The 12063-nt window shown below is 40.3% G+C and overlaps 1 long non-coding RNA gene across 1 annotated transcript in view; it reads right to left on the bottom strand.

Annotated features, from left to right (window-relative positions):
* Positions 1-12063, bottom strand: part of LOC116081605 — a 63339-nt gene that overhangs the window by 30442 nt on the left and 20834 nt on the right. The window contains exon 2 of the long non-coding RNA XR_004114928.1: positions 10588-10755. This is a non-coding gene — a long non-coding RNA (uncharacterized LOC116081605). The remainder of the gene's footprint in view (positions 1-10587; positions 10756-12063) is intronic.

Genomic DNA, 12063 nt, shown 5'->3' with positions numbered 1-12063 from the left:
TTTTTTTTATGATCCTGGGGGACAAACACCAAAGTGAGAAGACTGGGTTGCAAAGTCAAGGTGTTAAAAAAGATTTTCCTCTTCTGAAAACTCTAAGAGATGACCCAGTCTTTCTCCTCCATGTTCTACAGGATGCCCATATCCTTTAACGGGTGTCTGCTTTCTCCATTAGCCAATTAAATAGACATAATCTTGCAGTCTCTCTCTCTCTCTCTCTCTCTCTCTCTCTCTCTCTCTCTCTCTCTCTCTCTCTCACACACACACACACACACGCACACACACACACACACACACACACACACACACACATTTCACTTCTAAGAATCATATGAATGCATTGAGTCTACCTGGATAATCTAGAATAATCTAGGACAGTGTCTGCAGTTAAAGTCTGCCAATTACCAATTGTAATTCTCTTTGAAAATTTTTCATATAAAAAACCTTACAAGTTCCAAAATTAACATATTTGCATGCGTGTGCATTTGTGAGTGTGTGTGTGTTTGTCTGTATGTATATGTATGTGTGGTGGTGTTCATGTGAACACATGTATATTTTGAGGCTAGAGCTCAAGGTCAGGTGTCTTCTTCAATAAACTCCCTCATCTGGCTTTTTTTAAGACAGTGTCTCACATTGAGCTTGGAGCTCACCGGTATTGTTTGATGGCCTGGAAAGGAAGCCAGAAGAACATATTTCCAGCTACCATCTCTATAGTTACACATGCTGCCAAGCTTGAGTTCAAGTCGTCCTCACTCTCGTATGACAAGCACTTTCACTAAATGAGCCATCTCCCCAGCCCAGAATTTAGACATTTTTAGGAACCCATTGTTCAACCTATCATAGAGAAAGTTCTGAGTTTCTGAGAAGAGAGAGTCCTAAGTTTACAAATCAGAAATATGAGGCCTTAAGGTAAAATGGTTTTCCTAAAAATCACACCGCCATCTCTAAAGTCCCACAATTACTAGCATCATTCCTATGTCTTAGAACTGAGTTTCCTCACATAGAAGATTCACCAACTCCCACTATAAACTTTATCACTTCTTGGTTAAAAAAAAACCATAATATTACATGTATAATATTTTTTAAAGTTTAATGCACAATATAGAAGTTAAACATTCCTTTCTTTTAAAACTAAAAATGTGGTACATTATTAATATTTTAATATAATTGGAAATGAATATGACAGCAAATCTGAGTTATTGAGATTTAAATGAATATTTCTTTCAATGAAACAAGATTCTGCACATTGATATAAAAATAGAGATAGAAGGGATGGAGAGGGAAATAGGAGGGACAATCAGGAGTAGGAAGAAAAGGGGAAGGAAATGGACGAGTAAGAAGTAAACGGACAAGCTGGAGACCAGGAACAGGGTAGGGGGAGGCCCCAGAGATTCTATGGCGGTGACTCTGGCAGAGACCCCTACAAGTGGAGGGTATCGAGCCCAAAGTGGCTACCTCCTGTGGCCAGGCAGGACTCCCAGTGAAGGGATAAGTACAGCAACCCACCCACAAAAGCTTCAACCTATACTGTACCCTGCCTGCCAGATGTTCAAGGACAAAACCAGAGCAAAGATGGATGGAATGGCCAACTGCTGATTGTCCCAAACTGAAACCCAAGCCATTGGCAAAAACCAATCCCTGACACTATGAATGATACTGTTATGCTTACAGACGGGATCCTAACATGATTATTCTCTGAGAGGCTCCACCTAGCAGCCAATGGAAACTGATGTAGCGATCCATAGCCAAACAGTAGATGAAGTTAGGGGAGCCTTGTGGAAGAGTTGAGGGAAGGACTGAGGGACCCCAAAGAGGATAGGGACTCCACAGAAAGACCAACAGAGTCAACTAACTTGGACTCTTGGGGGCTCCCAAAAGACTTAACCACCAACCAAAAAAGAGAGCATGGGCTAGACCTACAACCCCCACACATATGTAGCAGGTATGCAGCTTTGTCTCCATGTGGGTCCCCCAATAACTGGAGTAGGGGCTGTGCCTGAATCTGTTACTTGCCTTTGGATCCTGTTCCCTTAACTGGGCTGCCTTGTCTGGCCTCAGTGGGAGAGGATGTGCCTAGTGCTGCAGTGACTTGATGTGCCAGAGTAGAGTGATACCCAAGGAGGGTCTCCCCCTTCTCAGAAGAGAAAAGGAGTGGGAAATGGGGGTAGAACCTTTGTGAAGGGGTACTTCGAGGAGAGGGGTCTGATATTGGGATGTAAAGTGAATAAATAAATTAATGAAAAAAAAGCACATCTTGAATTTGCACATATCTAAAGGTTCTTCCTGCCACTGCACTAATGCTCAGTAGTTGATCTTTAAGCTCAAATGCAAGCTGACACATTGCAGTCACAGTACACACACACAAACACACACACACACACACACACACACACACTGCTTCCTTTAGTTAATAAATGTCTAACCATCTTTCTCTTGGAAAGGTCGGTGTTCTTCACTTTGGAAATGTCATTAGAGACACTTCTCTCTTTTCAGTGAGGCATCAGGGCGCATGAGTTCTCAAAACCACAGAAAAAAGAGAGCAAATGAAACCAAGGTCAGCATATCCATCAGCGTGACACACAGGGACATTCGTTTGCTGAGACCTCTTCAGCAATTTACTGCCTTCTGTTTTGACACCAGAATGGAAGGCGCTGTCAGCCTCATTTAGAAGGTCCCTGCACATCTCTACATATTAAAAGCTCTTTTCACTCAAAGTCTTTCTCTTCCTATCAAAATTCAATGCTTTTGCTTATGCCCCTGTCACATGCTGATTATGAGCTTGTACAAATAATTTTGATCTACGGAGAGAAACTATTAGCTTGCACATTCTCTGGGAAACCTGTCAGATCCTTGCAAGAAAGATAAGACCAGCATAGGAAGGGAACTCAGAGACTAACTCCAGGGCTGGGCCTCAGACTCTAAGATCTAGAAGGAATTCTTCCCTCCAGAGAAAACCAACTGTTCATTTCCACTCTGGTGTTGACTGAAGTCTTATACCCAGAAAATTCAGAGATTCCAGGACTCAATCCATTCATTAGCAGAAAAGGGGAGAGACATATTAGTTCTCATGTGAGTAAGAGGAGGCAGATGATTGAGGACTTTGTGAGGAAGACATGTTGTGTTATAGAAGCAGGCCATCTTCTTCTGTAATCCCAGCATTGTGTAATGCTCATAGGTCCTGAGCACACAATACTACCAAGTCTGATTTTTGATTCTCTAGCTGGGAAGATGGCATAGTTTAGTAAAACAAAGAAAGACTTAGTAGCTACATAACATTGGTCTGAAAAAATTCTCGCATAGAAAGAGTCAAAGATAATGGTGCCCCACTTGTAGGGTTATTTTTCTGCTAAGTACTTATTAACCCAAAAGGAAATGTGCCATGTTACAACTTCGATAAATAATATCAATACTACTAATTCCCTACTTCTCATCCCTCCACCTTTTTCCTCCCATAATGGGGCATGATTAGAAGTATCAGAGAAATTAGAATTGTGGTCACAAGGGTCAGTACCTCTAGGATTGATAGGAAACTAACTAACCATCGTAATTTCTGTTCAGTAGTTTCCTACAAGATACCCCATAGCTGATTCCAAAGCATAACTTTTCACTTCCCATTTTCATAACAAATTTGATTAAAAATACTTCTCACTCAAAATCAAAACTTTTTAACATGAAATCTACCTAGAGTGTAGTCCCCACCAACTTGTCTATTCAGAGATCTAAGACTATTTTTATTCCCTTCAACAAATGCCTGTAGGATACCTGTTCATACATGTTATGAATAAGGTAATTTTATTAGTGTGAAGTGACTGAGCTGGAAGATTTGGGGCAGAAAAAAATGATAAAGCTTCATTTTATGAACTTAAATTTTCATTTCATCTAGCTTGTTTCTAAAATGCATATGCATATTTGCATAATTATTATTACAAACCATTTGGGTCCATTCTATCTATATTGCACTAATGAGGACACAAAGCCCATGAGAAAATTAAATAAACATTCCTCCCAAAAGAAGACTAAAGATGGCCCAGTCATCAAAGTGCTTGCTGTACAAGCATGAGGACTTGCGTTTAATCTCCAAAATCCATGTAAGAAAGCCAGGCATGAAAGCACAACTTGGAATGCTAGCATCGAAAAGACAGAGATAAGTAGATTTCAATGAATCCCAACCCAATAAGAAACTACCTCTCCAAGTGGGCCTGAAAAAAATGACTTAATGTGTAAGTGCATTTGTGAAATAAGCATGAGGACCTGGGGTAAAATTCTCAGCACCTGTGTAAAAAGCTGAGCATGGCTATACGCATTAATAATCCTAGTACTATGGGTGGCAGGGATAGGAGGATCACTGGGGCTTGAGGCTGCCAGTCTAGAATCAGATTCGGTGAAGGACATTGTCTCAAGGGAATAAGAGGGATAGTGATAAAAGTACCATTCCTTACTGAATCTCTGTATGTGACATGTGCACCTATGCACACATATAACACATACACACACACACACACACACACACACAGCAAAGTGGATGCTCATGCAAATGAAACTCAAGGTTGACGTCTGACCTCCATATACTGCATGCACACATATCACAAAACCTAAAGATTTGTGGTTTGAGGTTTTGTTTCCCTCTAGTCTCAAAATAAAGAAGTTTTTTTTTTTTTTAAATCTGCATCTTCCCTAATGAGCTCTAACAAACACTTTCATGTTTTCAGAACTAGCTTAATTTTAGTAAAAATTAATAAAACATTAGAGGATTAGTTTTCCTGCCCTCCATACCTCAATAAATGAATTTCCTGATTTGGCCAGAAAGCACCAAATGATACAGTTGAGCAAAGCAGTTGCTGCATCATCATAATGATTCTTTGGCCTAAGGATTTTATCCTTGGGTTGTTCGGAAGCATTATTTATACATGACATTTTTAGGTTGGTAACTCTCTTCACGATTGGTCTTTCATTCCCATGTAAAGAAAAAGCAAATCTCTTTGCACCCATTTTCTTCCAACTCAGAAACTCTTAGACATTTAATCAATTTTGGCCCATTTGGGAAATACTATTTTCCCTGAAAAAAAAAAAAAACATAGTCCCTGTGACTTTGGACAGAGTTGCTCCAGTTTTCCAGTCACAAGCCAGGACAGTCTTAGGGACTTGAGTCTCTTACCAAAATGTTCTCATTCATTATGATGCCCAGTGAACTCATCGTTAAAATGTTGTTCTGTTTGGGACTGTTCTTGTGCTCCAGGGCACAGGAAGACAGTCATTCAATTGCCAATCAAGGACAAGAATGATAACCAGAAGGATAAATTATGATCTAAGGTCTTCTAAGCAGACTTTCTTTTCTCCTCTAGAAGTTCCTCACACTTGGAGGTTTGGGCTCAGAACTCTAGCTGTGGAGAAACACATGCGACTATCCCCTCCAAGGCTCAACTGCCTCCACTAGCTTCCTTTGCTGATAGCATTTCTCAGAGTGACCCCAAGTTATGTATTCTCTTTGAGGATATGAAGTAACCTCATCCTGTCAGACTGTGATGTATCTTTTCAATGTCATCTTGGAAGAAACTCATGATGACAGTGCTATGGCTATTCTCACAGAGAGGCTAAGCATTGGATAAACAACTGGCAGGATGTTCTCCCAAAAATGCAGCATGAAAGGACACTGACTTCTCTAACAGGAACTTCCACACCCTATGCCACTCCCTGGGGTCTTAGACTGAGGGGAAGATTCTAGTATGACAGTTTGGGACTGAGCTATTGGCAAAGACTGGGGCTCATTTGGCGTTTGTGGTTGAGATGCTTCCAACTGAAATGCAGTTCACTCCCTGTGTTATGGACTTGGTACAGTTCCAGGGTGTTGCTTTTGCTGGTGTGGTTGCTCCATTAGACTTCTCCATGGTATTTTAGCCATGAATAAATAATTAATAATCATGTGTCTTTCATGGGTTTGACACAGTTTCTAGTCTAAGGAACGACTCTCATGTGTGTCCTGATTATGAATCTGGAGTTATTTATTTATTTATATGTCATTTTGTCATTTTGCAACTAAAACAGGAGAAGCCACAGCCTATTCCAGACTATCTTCTTTAAGAACTGACAAATATCCACAAATAACACCAGGGAATATTGACAGCATTGCTTGTGTTTGCTTTCAAGGAGGTAAAACAGTGTCTATTTGGGGGTCTGTACTAGGCATCTATATCTCCTGCCAGAGAAAGCAAAACCTAATCAAGCAATAAGTTCCCATGTCTGTGATGCAACTTCATTTCGTGTCAATCAGCAACCTACAAGTTTATTATGAAACTACACTCATGCATACTACAAAACAAATAGTGTTACAGGAGACAAGTGAAGCCCTGATTTCATGTAAGTTGCATTCTCCTTGGCTCAGTAAAGCAGCCTTGGATGGGGTGAGCAAGAGTTAGCTCATGATTACTGCTGGGGATGTGAAGGCTGAAAAGCACACCAACTTGGGTAGAATGCTACAGGACTTTATGACGCATTGTGTTGAATAACGGAAGGACATTATATTCTAGGGGGAGCTGGACTAGAACTTGAGCTCTTGTTGGCTTCTTTCTTATCTCGGGTTTCTGTACCGCTAGAACATTCTACAGTTATTCTTGGAAACAAAAAAAAAAAATTAAAAAAGAAAGAAAGAGAGAGGACAGCCTGCTTGTAAGACAGACCTATATTAACTGAACCGTAAAAGGAGTTTAAAATAGAATAAGTACTCCCCACAGTAAGGACGTGAAACAGGACTATCAGAGCTTGATGAGACTCACAAGAACCACAAGTTTTAAGCCCTGTCAGGCTTTGCTGGTATTGACAAGGATCCAAGAAGTCACTAAGCCTTCAGGCTAACTGCTGCTGCTCAGTGAGGCCTGCGGCCAGTCATCTCAGTATCTGAACGTCTTCATTTGTCACTCTGAGAATTTCTTAGCTCATGTGGCTTTTTATACAAATCCATAAATTCCTGTTATCTTTGCTAAAAAAAAAAAAAAAAACCTTCCTAGACAGCAAGTGCATTCTGCTAAAAGCAGTCCTTAGATAAGGTTTATCTTGCTTACAGAAACTACTTTGGGTGATTGACTGAAAGTCCAGCTTTAGAATGTTAAATGACAGTAGACTAGGTCACCTGTGTTCTTTCATAAGTGGATTTCCCACCTACTTACCACTCCACCACTGAGCACCCCCAACCCCTACCCAAAGAATAAATTAGTTGGAGTCTTGCTTGTTAAAGAAGTTTCTTCCTTCGGCCTGTTTCCTTCCTAGGAAACCGTAAGCATGATTGTTCTAGAGAGCCACTTCTGCATTCCACTCTAACTTTTGAAAAATGAACTATTGTTACCATCAGTGGTTGTAGAACACTATTCCTTCAAGCCCTTTACAAAGGAGGTTTGCAGCTTGTTTGGTAGAGTCTTTGCCATGAGCCCCTGGTTATAATTCCCAGCACTGCAAACTAGGGAGTTTAAGTCAGAAGACAGTAATCTTAGCACTCAAGAGATAAAGGCATAAGGAACGAGATTTCAGGTCATATCTGACTGACTGGAATGATGCTGTCTCAAGAAAGAGAAACAGTTCTACTAACAGAACATGAGCACCTTAAAAATATCATTCTTCTCCTAAACAGAATGTATTTTTGCATTTTTTAATTCTAAAATATGTTTTGTAAAGTGCCTCGTTGGCTGCCCCTGTCACCACATACCATGCCATGAAATGTGTGAAATACAGATTATTAGACTATCATGTTTACAAATTAAAGCCTAAGTATTAAGCAAATAGCATGTTTACTTAGAGAAATACTGGTGCAGAGTCTCTGCTTTGGGAGTCAATACATACCCTTTGAGAAGAGCTTCCTGGTCCACTATGCTGAGGATCCCAAAACTAGCTACAGATTTAAAAGCAACCACAAAATGTCTCCAATTAATTAGTCATCTTACTAATGAGCATGGATTTTTCCATTGGAAGAGTAGGCTGTAATTAAACCCTGGCAGCTTAATGGGACTAAAGGACCCAAGACAGCAAGCAGAGATGGGTTCTGTGGCCCTGTGTCCCCCCTTGACTGGGATAGTCCTGCTTTTGCCTATTGTCACAATACAGTTTGTAAGAGAGACATTAGATAATTTACTCCCAAAATGTTCTGTGAGGACAGAATACTATTAAAGCTAGATTATCTTACCTAGATATGTAAAGTGAGAGGCAGCAGGTAAGACACTGAGTTGAGGAACGTTATTTCTAACCCTTTTCAAGATAGAAATAGCATATCACAGAAAATAATATTTGGAGGAAAATCTTTTCAACCCCAAAACAATCACAGAAGAGTAAATATCAATTAATTAGACCCTTATATACAAGGTGGTATTGGGAGATAAAAGCATTAATGGGGGAGAGATGGCCTATTTAACAGGATGCTCTGACTTAAATAGCTTACATTACAGACTGGGGAAAAGGAAATACAAGGTTTAATTGAAGTTTTCCAAGTCAAACAGATTGTTTGTTTCTGACATAACTAATGATTCTGAGATAAGGTGTTGTCCACATGTGGCATGCTAATAAAAGCATTTTTATTACATAGCTTGGGATACCTGAGGTAGGTGGCATTTGTGTCTCCCACAAAGCTTTACATTCTAACAGAACTGTACATTGTGATAGGATATGAAAATGTCTTTTCAGATGCAATTAGGGGCTTTCAAAATGAAATTTCTTTGGGTTTAGTTTAGGGTAAGTCCCAAATACACTGACTACTTGTAATCAATGAAATAAAAAGAGAATACGGAAATACAAGACACACACACACACACACACACACACACACACACACACACACACGGGTGGGGGGAACTTAGAGACTAATAAAGGCAGGGACTGAATCAATGTGTGCACCACCCAGGGATTGTGACAAGTTGCTGATAATGACTAGAAGCTGGAAAAGAACCAAGTGGTTGGTTTTTCCCCAAAGCCCACAGAAGAAACTGAGCTTGCAAAGGGCCTCCTGATCTGGAAAAGATTAATTTCTGTTCTTTAAAGCCACACAGTATGTGAAAACTTGTGACAGGTACCTTAGAAAATTAATACAAGAGCCCTGCTCATTTACATTAATTTCAAGAAGTTACCTTAAAATTATAACATTCAGAGGACAAGGGCAAAATTATGTGTATACAAGCGTGTCTTCTAGGACTAGAGAAAAAGGTTCACTACTCTTTTATTCTTTTTGGCCTTGCTTGAGTCAGAATTTCACTATATCCTCAAATATGGGCATGAACAATGTGTACCCCAGTTCCATCCACCCTACACTGCCCCACCCCCACCCTGTGGTGGGCAGTAAGACAGGGTTTCCCTCTCTCTACTCCAAACTATACCCAGTGCTTCGCATACAGTGCGGCATTCAATAGATGTCTATTGAAATAACCAAACCACTTGAAATAATGTACCTAAAATACTTCCTCTCCATCAATTCCCTAGGCCCAGCTCTGTATTGTTTTTGAGAGAGGCCAATGTGCCTGTACTTTTGTATTTGTGTATAAAGTGATAGCCAAGTGATGGGCCAATGTAAAATACTTCATGGTAGGCAAAACACAGTGGGATCTGGACAGAGACATGGATGCTGCTTATCGTAAGTGTCATTATCAATACGTTCACACTACTAGAGAAGCACAGGATGACAAAGCCAGCTCTCAGCATTAGAGGATATAAGATCAGAAAGCTGATGCTAAAGTGAGTCTCGGGTGATGAGTGCAATTATAAACACAAGGGCATAAAGTGGAAATTTTGGGGCAGAGATGAGAGTTTACATAAAATCTGTACAGATGAAAAAGGATAGGACTTATGCAAAAGTAGCTTGGGCTCCTGCTGAGTGTGGGGGTAGCCCAGGAAATAGATGGAGTTGGAAGTCACTTCCTGGAGGGTCATGGGGAGACTGGGCTGTGCATATTTAAAAGTAGGAAACCATGATAATCATGACAGTGATGACACTTTTGAGCACAGACTGATCAAAAGATACATCTGGCATGTCCTGATGAAAGAAATTCGCTTGAAGACTGTCATGTTAGTCACTGAGAAAGTCAATCTATCAAGCATTTTTATTATAAACAAATCCATGTGTTTTATGAATGAAATGTTTAATGAAATACATTAAACTGTTCTGTCAAGAACTTGACAAGCATACCATCTCCCATAATGCTGACAGTAGATTCTAAGGTGAAAATTATTACTGTCCAACTTTACAGGTCAGCAAACTGAAATACAGAAAGATGACATCTTGCCCAAAGCTGCACATCTGTCAAGCCAGGATTCCAAATCAGCTCCTTAGGAGAGCATGTGTCACTGCAGGCTTAGGGGATTCCAGCAGCCCCCAACAAGCAAGGCTTGGGGGCTCAGCCCAATATGCTAATTAAAGGGGCAAGGAGCTTTAATTAACCCAGTGGGCAGAGGAACAAGAGGTCCCATGACTCTCATCAAGGGAGACAACTAACACCAAGCTCTGACTTGCACACACACACACAACCAAACACACCCATGTGTGACCCACACATACAAATACAACATGCATACATGCACAAATACTGAAAACTGGTTTTCATTCTGTTTTTTCATTTAAGTTACCTTGTGGGGCCCCAGGGAGGGGTCAAGGCTTTTTAAGTAAAAATGCCTTCCAAGTGCCTCAAGTGCTCTCTCACATCCATGTGTGTTGATGTGATGCTGATGGAGTCCCAGAGCTCAAGGAGTAAGAGGGTCACCATGGATTTGGCTGTTCAGTCCTGAACTCTGTGACTGTAAAGTGGAGGAGGAGTAATTAGCATCAGGAAAGCCCAACATGACATTAGTTACAATCCTCTGTCATCACCTCTGTTCCTTTTTCTGCCTGATCTACTTCTGCCTAATTCTGCCCTGGTCACAGCCTTCCATTCTTACTGGCACTTCAATGGCAGGCATGCCCTCTTGGGGTACTTCTAACCAATCTGCACATGGCTATTTCAATTGCTTTTTATGTTGCCAACAAATTGCTGTTCTGCTGTCTTCTGCAATGGAGTCCTAGCTTTTCATGAGTCTCATGAGCACCTCTCTGAAGGCCCTGCCTCACACAAAAGAAGCATCCCAATGAGTAGGACTAGGAAAGCATTTGTGGTGTATTGGTTTGCCACGGTTACCATAATAAAATGGCATAGTATGATGGCTTCAATAATAGAAATTCATTTTCTTGTGTTTCTAGAGACTAAAAGTCTAAGTAAGATTAAGGTGCTAAAAGTTTCCCTTCTTCCAAGCCTCTCTCTTTGGCTTATGGATAGTTGTCTTCATTATGTGGTCTTTCCTTGTGTACACCCGTCCCTGCTGCTTCTTTTGGAAGAATGCCATCATATTGCTGTTGAGCAAACCCTCTGGGCCTCGACTTTGCTCAGCCATTTCTTTAAAAACCTTGTTTCTGCAGTCACACTTGGACAAACTGTGGTTTAGCCCTCCTATATGTAAATTTGGAGGAGAGGGAAAGGATCTATCCTACAATACTTAGTCAAAATATGGGCATCATCTCTGCTCAGCACCTAACATATCTTTGCACTTTACCTAGGTGATACATCTTTAAACAGACTGTGGGGATCCAATGTTCCTAAGTAAAATACTTAGCCTTATTTGCTGAGGTAGTAAATGAAACATGGAAGCTGAAAGACTGTTATGGATGTCTGACTGGCTTCAAACTGCAGCTTCAGTTTTTGATATCCATTGCTTTAAGTAAGTCAGTGATATTTCTAAACCTCATCATATTGTAATAATAGTGCTGGCCTCATAGGTTTGGATTAAATCACATAATGCCTGTTAAACCTTTAAGCTATTCCCTGGTTTAACATAAGTACCTTAGAGATACTAGACATTATTATAGTAGTTGAAATCCACATATATACATATATATGTGCGTGCATATATTGTGTAGATTACTGATTCATGCTTACAGAAATGAGCACAAGGATAAGATTGTACAATTGTAGAGTACCCCAAATCTCAAAATGTTGGCATATTTTTATTGTGGTCTGTTATGAAAACTTACTCATGCAGTCACCTCCCTAATACTAGAAAATTGAGATTTGG

This window comes from Mastomys coucha, unplaced genomic scaffold (assembly GCF_008632895.1).
Source record: "Mastomys coucha isolate ucsf_1 unplaced genomic scaffold, UCSF_Mcou_1 pScaffold7, whole genome shotgun sequence".
NCBI lineage: Eukaryota > Metazoa > Chordata > Mammalia > Rodentia > Muridae > Mastomys > Mastomys coucha.
Note: the sequence above shows the minus strand (reverse complement) of the source record. Positions and strands in the feature narration are given on the sequence as shown.